Below are 10805 nucleotides of genomic sequence, written 5' to 3'. Positions count from 1 at the left end.
AAAAAGATATTTTATGGGAGAATTGCATTGAAATCTACTCTGATCAAGCTTATTCCATGTCAGAATGAAACAAAGGTCTAAAAGTACTTATTTTAACATGTGGCACACCTCATGTGACTAATACATAGTGTATATTTCACAACCAACCTCTTGTATTGACACCAATCAGTTTATCAAGACAGAGCAATGAAAAGATAGGACACAAAACACAAAGCACTTCTGTATTATTGATTGTGAAATATTCTGACTTTCTCATTTTACATTATTTTTTTGGATTGTTTGAGCTAAAAGAACAAATTTCTTAGAGACAATAAAAATGGAATAAATGGATTTTGTAGCAAATAATTCCTTCTGAAACATGTATTTGGTGAATATTTTTTGAAAAATTGTGTACTCAAAATGAATTGATATAAGGTCTTCAAATTTATATTCTGATCTAGAAAGAGAAAAAAATATAGCTACATTTATAGAAAAAATAGATCTAAAGATAATAAATTTGCAAAATAGCAATTTGACATTTCTCAGTTAAAAAAAAGACAGCTTGCAAATGAAAAAGAATATGAAGACTTACCTTTTTATTTGACTGTTATAAAATAATTTTTATTTTATTTTAAAAACCTAGATATTTCTAAATTTGAATAGCTAAGGAACCTGTTTACAATTGTCAAAGAGGATCAATTTGTTCAAACTCTCTTTATCTTAAGACATGTTTAACCAAGTTGTTTTGTGATAGTATATTGAAGTAAGGGTTGGGATTTGAAAATTTTAAATTATGATTACAGATGAATAAAGAATTCTCTAATTCATCAAAGTAATACACTGTTACTACCAATTATACTATCAGTCAGGTTTCTAGTATCCTGGAATCAAGAAGACCTAAATTCAAATATATTAGTTTATATAGCTAATTTTTGTTCAATTGAATACAATTTTAAATAAAAATTGTCGTCACTCAACTTTTCATAAAATAATCTACTCAAATTGTTGTTGTTGTTTGTCCTTCATTCTCAAAGAGGACCAATGACATCAAGTTGGTGATGTCTTGACTGGAAAGTGAATTGGATTTAAGTGAGATAAAGCTATGCAAAGTCATCAATCTCCCTCCCTCCTGCAGGTACATCTGAGTTCAGTGGGCAAGAAGACATAAATGAGGATGACTGGAGATAATCCCAGATGCAGATTGCATTACAAAAACAATTTTCTTATCTTAGAATAATTAATGTTTTATTATAATTTTATAACAAAAATTTATACAATAAACAGAACAAAAATAACAAATATTTATGTATACAACTCTCCAAATATTTGAACACTCCTACCATACTTTCACTTCTCTCACCCCTCTGAAGTCTTTTGTTAGCTAGGTTCAGTTTAATCCTTGTAATGGATGGTTTCCAGTCCCTTTGCAATTCTAGTTATTCTAAAGAATTTTTGCCAGCATCCTTTCTAAAATGATGCTCAACATTGTATACATTACATAAGGTGAGTTCTGAGAAGGCCACATTACACCAAAACTATCACCACCCATGCTTTGGAAACTATACTTCTGTTAAAGCAGCCTAAAATCACAATATGTTTTTGGCTGTCTCCTCCCACTGCTGGCATATAATTAGCCATTTGTCTACCAGAAAAGCATTAGTTTTTTCCCCATAAGAACTGCTTTTGAATTATGTTTCTTCCATCCTGTCTTGCCCAGATGATTTCTTAAGATCCAAGTCTGTTTCCATGAAGGCTTTCTCCAATGCTTCATTATGATTTGAAGGTGACCTTGGGTACTCAAGGGTTATTTCAATGGAGTATAAACTCCAGCAAATCTTAATACATCAGAAAGGTTTCAAAGATGGCTCAAGCAACAGATTATATTTGTCTCCAAGGACTATTCTACTCAAGTATGGAGAGGCTTATCACAAATAATTTGGTGTCTTACAAATGAGTAATTTGGTCATGGCAACCCATGAAACAAGGAAAATACAAAATGATTCTTCCACTTGTATGTCCTCCTTTCCCTTTTGCAGTGATGGGCAAAGTGACAAAAAAGGCAAAAGTTACTAAGGATACAGTTCTAAGTCTCTAAATAGTAACATAATTATTATATTCTAAAAGTGAGATTTTTATATAAAAAACAATCTATGGAGAACTGAACTGTATCATTCTTAATATTTTTTATTATAAATAAAAATAAGACCAAGAGAAACTGTATAAATGGAAAAGATGCTTATAGGTTTTCCTTGGAGAAGAAAACAAACGAATTGGTTTGATTATGTGTCCAAGGCAGTAAAAAAGCATCATTTCTTGAGTCACTTGATACTTATATGGCAGTGCTCATGGGCCGCTAGGTGGATAAAAACTTGGAGTCAGGAAGATTCATTTCCAAGTTCAGCTCTCGTCTCAGACTTATGCTGAACAAATAATTTAACTCTGTTTGCCTCAGTTTTCTCATCTGTAAAGTGAGTTGTAGAAGGAAATGATAAACCTCTTTAGTGTTTTTGCTAAGAAAGAAAATGGGATCATGAAGAGTTAGAAGTGACTGAAATGACTGAATGATAAGCAGCTCATGATCAATAATTCTTATAGTATGGGCTATTCTGAGAGAAGGCAGCCCTATGTGATGTCCCATGAAGACAAGACAACTGGCCTTTTTATTATTTTTCCCTTTCAGCAGAGTTGGGATCAGGTCAAGTTCCAAGCCTCCTTTCCTCAATCCCCTATCACCAGGTTCCATTGAGGAACAACCTTGAGGCAAACTACAAGTTTCCTGGAGATTGTGGAATTGGTTCCATCAAGTGTCCCAGTTATCCCAAAGATGGCAGTCAACTCTGGCACTGTGGAATATCTTGATTTCTGTGGAATATCTTGATTTCTTCAAATAAGCCTTGGAGGCAATGATAGATCTATACATAGTTGTATAGCTAAGAAATGAGAATTCCTGAGTTTCATCCAGGCAAGAGAATTCAGATTTTCTTCTTGAGGGCTATAATATAAAATTTTAATTACTAATTCTAGTAATACCAAATTGAATACATTTCAGAACCTACCCTCTCAGTGAAGTGGGGCCTCCTGTGCAGAAGTCAATTTTGGAATCTAGCCTTTTAACGATGAGAGTTCAAAGTCAGAACTAGCTTCTTAAAGAAAGAGATGAAAACCATGTTCTTGGCCCATTGTGATGGAAGCACATCCAGAGATTAAAATCCAGAATACAAAAGAACAAATGACCTGGACTTTTAATTATATTATTACTACATTATTTTGATAATACAGGAAATTGTGAAAGCACCAAAATGATCTTCCATCTGAAGAGAGTCTAATCCACCCAGTGGCGATATGCATCTAGAGGGCTACATGTTTATCTGGATTAAGTAGGATTTGGGAGGGGTCTGCACCTTTAAATAACTATCATGTTTGTTTGCCTTTAGGAAGCTTATAATATGATAAACTGAGAGAGAGAAAAAGAAAAAGAAAGAATTATATTGCTTATAGTTTTCTAAGATTACTATTTTTGAATATTTCCAATAGAAGGATTATAACCTTGAGTGCTTATATTAGAACTGGTAAATTCTTTGACTAATTTAGTTGGAAGCCTAAATATAAATTCTATCCTGAGATTTTCTCAGAGTAAATTTTGGGGTTCATCAAGTCAAAGATAACGATTGCAAAATAGGCACCACTAAAGATCAGACCTGGTTTGTGTAGTTCAGAGTTACAAGTGTTGAGCTATGGGTTACATAAATATTTAAAAAAAACATAACTATAGTGGTAGGACAAGTACTTGTTTTATGTAGGTAGTATTGGTAATCTCTTTAAGAGAACAGAGAATTTGTTTTCTAGATCAATGGTGACAAGCTCAAAAAGAAATGAGGTCACTTTAACTGAACATAAGGATGTTTGTGGCTGCATAATGACTTAGTTTTAAAATGTAATGTTATCAAGGTTTTATTGCAATTTTATTTAGTTAAGTATTTCCCAATTACATTTTAATCTGGTTTAGGCCACACTATGGAGTATGACCTGGGTGGAGTTTCATACCTTAGCCATTGTTGGTTTACTTTGCTTTGTTGTCTTTGGGAAGTTGGTATTAAGCTTTCAATCTAATTCCCACTTCCCAAAGAGTAGGACTTAGTAAATGCAGAGGAAGAGAGAATATAGTTTTTAAAATTGTATTCTTTTAAATCTTAAGTAAAATTGCTTTTAATACATTTTTTTGGTCCACAAATATTTCACTGAATTTTGTTGTTATTGTTCCTCCTTCCTAAAGAGCTTAGCCTGTATTAAGTCTGGTCTAAATCCCAGATTCTTAAATTATGGTTTGCAACCCCATAAAGGGTCTTGTAACTGAATGTGGAGGTCACGAAATCATGATTTATTATCAATAAATATTTGATTTGTGTACCAAGTTTATATACCTATATAAACTGTAAAAATTTCACCAGTGTAAAATTCACCAGTGTAAAAATTTCACTGGTGAAAAGGGGTGGTGAGCGGAAAAAGTTTAAGAAGCCTTGGTCTAAACTAGTTAGCACTTGTGGGCAAAAGGTTGGCTAATTATATTTACTTAGCATTTAAATTAGTTGTTAAAGTGGGATAAGGAAAGTATGGAAGAAGTGAGCTTTGGGTAATTTAACAATCAACTATAAGACAGTGATGTTCTGTGGTGGTTGTGTTTCTTGTGATATAAGGGGTATAATTTCAGTGGGATGACTGACCTTGTAATAAAGGTTAGCACAATAGGTGCTTAAATAACCTGACAGAGATAGTAGAAGTATAGAAGATTAAGTATTCCTTGTCTTTTATGGCTTTAGAAAAGCTGGATTGTTAACATACAGAAGATCAAAATAAATTACCTTTATGTATTAGAGGCAAATGTGAATGAGCTTTTTATTTTTAAGATTATTCTTAGTAGAAAGAAGAATAGTTTATGGATTTAGTAACTGTACAGATAAAAAAGGATAATCTAAATGGGATAGGGACTGATGGGACAATGCATGAGATTTTATTGGAGAATACTTAATCTTGCTAAAATTATAGCTATAATGAAAGAGAATAGAAGCAGGAAAGGAAGATGAAGATTGGGTGAAGAAAGTCTTGGTCCCATCTCATTACTAGTTCCCTCTTCCCTTCTTTCCACTTTTCTCTGAATAACTTTCAGGAAATGGCTTCTTTCCTAGGGGTGTCAGAGAGTCAGTGACTTTCATGACCAAGGATTTGGGGAGTTGAGAAAGAAACTTAAATGACAAGTTAATGAACAATTAGACAATGGAAAGATAAGTGGTTGGTCTAATGAGGATGACATAAATTTTTTGTCAGTGGCAGAGTTCCATGGCTTAGAGAAGTTGCAGAGTAGTTGCTTTTGCAGAATCATCTAAAGTAATCTGAGACTCTAGAATCTTTGACTCTTTTTTAGGTGGCTAAAATGGGAAATTCCACATATTTGATTCCAGAAAAATGAATTACTTTTGTAACCTAGTTCCCTAATGGAGGACAGTATGGTAGTCTGGAATCGTGTCTCCCTTTCTCCTTGTGACCATCTTACTTTGAATGATATCCTGTCCTGACTGAAATCAGACTTTGGCTGAATCAAACCAGGTTTGAGTAGCCCAAACCTTGAGATTCTATATATAATATAAATATTTACAAAAAGACCACAATTGTAGTAAGAACATTTTATGTATTCTTCTCTGCCAGATTATCAAGAAAACCCGGATATATCACCTAGTGAAGTTTGAGGTGAGACTGGAACAGCTCAAGCAGCTGTCTGGAAAACAAGTGGAAATCTATACAATGTGTCCTGTGGAAATAATTCCTGGGGTCCTTTTAGAGAAGGAAAGGGTGATTGTATTCTTCCCTGTACAGCCAGCTCTGAGTATGGTTTTTGAACCATGAGATTGACAAGATGTCAGCCTGTAGTGTTATTAATAAAATTAATTTGGGAAATCAGGGACTGGAGAAGTAACAGTTTTGTTACATTCAAATTGAGGCTATTCTGGAAAACTCCTACATCACTTAGTTGTTCTTGTACCTTATCTGGTTGTTCAGAGCCAGTCAAGAATTTGTTTCCATATTTGAGGTACTTTTGGAATGAGGCAACTCTCTGGTGATTGCCAGTGTTCCTCCAAGATTCAAGCTATTTTAAAGCAGGTTCAGTGATCATATGCCAAGTCAAGGTTGTTATTTATCATTTGGTCATTTCAGTTGTGTTTGATTCTTCATAACTCTATCTGGAGTTTTCTTGGCAAAGGTACTAGAATAGTTTGCCATTAGCTTCCCCAGCTATTTTTACAGATGAGAAAACTCAGGCAAAAAGGGTTAAATGACTTGCCCAGGATCACAACTAGTAAGTGTCTGAGGTTGGATCTGAACTCAGAAAGCTCAAGTTTTCCTGACTCCAGGTCTACAGCTCTATCCACTGTGCCTTCTAGCTGCCTGGACAAGTCATGGTGAAGGTCATCACATGTGTAAAAAGCTGAAGAAACATTTAAAAAGCTGTCATCAAAGATATTAACATCTGGGGAGGGGAAAAGCTGGGCCCCCTAGAAAGATTGAAGGAGGATAACAGTGTTTATCCCAGGACTCTCCTGCTATTCTTTGAATATTATGAGAACTCGAGGAAGATTATTAGCACACTGAGGGGACCCTCTGTGCTATCTTTATGAGAAAATGTAGATAAAAGTCCCACAGGATGGGGTTTTTGGAATTTTGTCTGCATTGTTGGAAAAGTTACCCACAGTGATAGAATCACGGATCCATTCAGTTAAATTTCATTTTGTTAACTCCAACTCACTATTCCAAGTAATTGAATCCTTTTAGGATGCTGATTTTATATCAGTATATAAGCTTTCCATTCCATCTTTGTGTAATCTACAAGTATGATAACATGCCATCTATGACTTCATTCAAATTATTAATAAATATGCAGAACAAAATAGGAAAGATCTACTTCTAGATTTATATCCATTCATAAATTGCAATTAAGATTGTAAAACCATAGAATTATATATGTAGATCTGGAAGGGACCCAGAGACCAATTAGTCCAATCTCCTTAATTTATAGGTGAAAAAAATAGAGAAGTTAAATGTCTTGCCCAGAGTCACATGGGTATTAATCGTCAGAGATAGGATCTGAACCTAGAATCTCTGCCTCCCAATCCAGCACTCCTTCCAGTGATCTATGCTGCTTCCACTAACAGTCTGCCAGAATCCTTTCCCTGAATATCTTGGAAATGTTTATTTGGGCATCTCCAAGTTAACACATCCAAAATGAACTTCATTATCTTTCCTCAAAAACTCATCTCTTTTCCTAATTTCTTGGTATACCAGCCTCCTTCAAGTCACACAAATTTGCAACCTCAGTCATCTTTGTCTCTCACTCTTACTCATCTCTCCTGGATTCAATCATATGTCAAGATCTGCTGATTTTTTCCCATCTCGCCCCTCCATTCTATTCACACAGCCACCACTCTAGTTCAAGTCTTTATCCTTTTTAACCTGGACCATTCAATAGCCTTTTTAATTAATCTCCCTGCCTTCAGTTCTTTCATTCTTCAGTTCATCTGCTGACAAGTTGATATTTGTAAAGTTCATGTCACTTATCCATGTTCAAGAAGTTACATATGCTCCTGAGCACAAGATATAAATGTCTTTGTTAGTTGGCAGCTAGTGACACAGTAGAAAGCTATTTGGGCCTAGAATCTGGAAGATCTGAGTTCAACTCTGGCCTGAGAGGCTAACTGTGACCCTGATCAAGTCACTTAACAAATTGATGCCTCAGATTTCTTTCTCCTTTTTAAAATGGGCATAATAATAGCATCTACCTCAGGATTGTTTTGAAGATCAAATGAGATATTTGTAAAAAGTGCTTAGCACAGAATCTGTTACATAGTAGGTATAATATGCATACTTATTCCCTTCCCATCCTATTTGACATTTAAAGCTCATCACACACAATCTGATTCCAATTTATTTCTCTAGATAATAGATTTTGAACTCTAAAGTCTCAGGACTCCTTTATACTCTTAAAAATTATTTTAGTACCCTCATCCAAAGAGTATTTTTAATGTGGGTTATAGCCATTGATATATCATATTAGAAATTAAAATGTTTTAATATTTTTATGGAATTGGTTTTGACCTCACAGACCACCACACCTGAAAAATGTCTTGGGGAGCCTCAGGAGTTCCCAGACCACACTTGAAGAATTACTCTTGACCAATTAATTACTCAGCATTCTTCCTCAAGCACTCTGTGATACAAATATAGTGGTCTATTTGTGTTTCTTGTACATAACATTCCAGCCCGCTTTGCGCAATTGCTAGAATATTCATGCACTTTGATTCTACTTTGTGGGACAACTAGGGTACCATTTCCTCTAGAAGGGTCTTTCTGATCCCCCCAGTACTTTGTGCTTTCCTTTTGTAAGATAGAGAAAATAAGAACATTTGCCCTCTTTATCTCACGAGGTCTTTATGAGAATACTCCATCACTTAAAACACACAACTAAAACCCCATCTTCAACAGGAAATTTTTCCCAACCTCTCTTAATTCTAGTTCTTTATTTCTTTTAATTATTTCCTATTTATCCTGTTGGAAAAAGAAATGACAAATCACTTCAGTATCTTTGCCAGAAAACTCCAAAATGGGATCGCGAAGAGCTGGACATGACTGAACAATGTTTATCCCGTATAGCTTTATTTCTATATTATCTTTTTGCTTATTGTTATCTCCTCCAATGAACCATTAGCTTCTTGGAAGCAGGAATTGTCTTTTACCTCTTTTTGTACCTTCAGCACTTAGCATCGTGCCTGGAATACAGTAGGTGATAAATTATTTTTAATAACTAATTGATGCCTTGCCCCTTGAAATTATTTTCTCCTTATTTTCTATTTCATATTTACTTATTTGTATGTATATATACATATATATATACATATATATATATGTATATATATATATATATATATATATATATATATATATATATAATTTTTTTCCCTTTTGCTTTTTGGTCCCAAATTCCCAGTGCCTATTCCAGTGTCTGACATATACTAAGTGATCAATAAATGCTCATTAATTGAATTGTCGAAAAACTTGGTGAAATTTAGGCATTTGATGTTTATAGCATTTTTCTGATCTACCAGTCTAGTAATTCAGCCATAAAAATCATAGAAATGGGAAAACTAACCTCTTTGAGTGTCTTCAATTTTACTTCCTAAGCTAACTTATTTTAAAATGAAACAGCTATACTTTAGATATACATCCTTGCCTTCTCAAATCTTCTGCTTATTCAAAATGCAACTAACCTTTTTAATGTCTCTCTACTCCTAAAGCCAGGTGGAAGATAGAGATGGCCCTTGAAAGAGCAGAGATATAGTTAATTCTGAAACTCTTTAAGTTGATATTCTTTTAGCTTTTCTCCTGCAAAATTGTTTGTTTGTTGTTAATTTTTTCTCATTTTACCCCATTTCTTCTAATGGGGCACTAGATACTGAGTACAAATTCTGGACTTCATTGTTATAATACTGAAAAGTTGGTAGGAAATGGTTTATTGTATTTCTATTACCCAATAGCTATCTATTACAGCTTCCAATGTAACTTAATTTTTTTTAAATTATAGAATCATATGTCTGGGGATAGTTAATCAAACTTCTCTTTTAATAGATAAGAAAAGTGAGAATAAGATTGGCATAGGGATCTGTTCAAGTCACATAGGTTGTAAATTGCAGAGCCAGGATTCAAAGATTATCTCCTGGTTCAAATAGTATTTTTTTCACTGTACCATGTTGCTGCCTTGTCAAATCTCAATACCTCAATCAGAAATTGAGATAACAACCATATGAAAAGATGCTCCAAGTCATTATTAATTAGAGAAATGCATATTAAGACAACTCTGAGATAACACTACACACCTGTCAGATTGGCTAGAATGACAGGGAAAGATAATGCGGAATGTTGGAGGGAATGTGGGAAAACAGGCTCACTAATACATTGTTGGTGGAACTGTGAATACATCCAACCATTCTGGAGAGCAATTTGGAACTATGCTCAAAAAGTTATCAAACTGCATACCCTTTGATCCAGCAGTGTTACTACTGGGCTTATATCCCAAAGAGATCATAAAGAAGGGAAAGGGACCTTGTATGTGCATGAATGTTTGTGGCAGCCCTTTTTGTAGTGGCTAGAAACTGGAAACTGAGTAGATGCCCATCAGTTGGAGAATGGCTGAATAAATTGTAGTATATGAATATTATGCTCACCTATATTATGCCACCTATATTTATGCCCACCTGCATTTTTTATTTCCTTTACAAGCTAATTGTACAATATCTCAGAGTCTGATTCTATTTGTACAGCAAAATAACGTTTTGGTCATGTATACTTATTGTGTATCTAATTTATATTTTAATATATTTAACATCTAGTGGTCATCCTGACATCTGGAGGAGGGGGTGGGGGGTAAGAGAGGAAAAATTGGAACAAGAGGTTTGACAATTGTCAATGCTGTAAAGTTACCCATACATATAACCTGTAAATAAAAGGCTATTAAATTTAAAAAAAAGAAAAAAAAAAGAAATTGAGATAATTTGACATCAAATATATATATATTATCAAATAGATAGTATTTTAATTTTGAATTAATTAGATAATTTGTATAAAAAATAGACTTGGAATTAAGACCAGAATTCAAATTTTACCTCAAACACTTATTAGCTCGGAAACAATGGGTATGTCACATAACCTCTCTGTGCCTCAAGTTCTGAATACTTAAAATGGGTAAAATAATAGTGCCTACCTCAGCGTTGCTGTGAGACTCAAAT

This window comes from Sarcophilus harrisii, chromosome 3 (genome assembly GCF_902635505.1).
Source record: "Sarcophilus harrisii chromosome 3, mSarHar1.11, whole genome shotgun sequence".
NCBI classification, from domain to species: Eukaryota; Metazoa; Chordata; class Mammalia; order Dasyuromorphia; family Dasyuridae; genus Sarcophilus; species Sarcophilus harrisii.
This window is presented reverse-complemented; position numbering follows the sequence as displayed.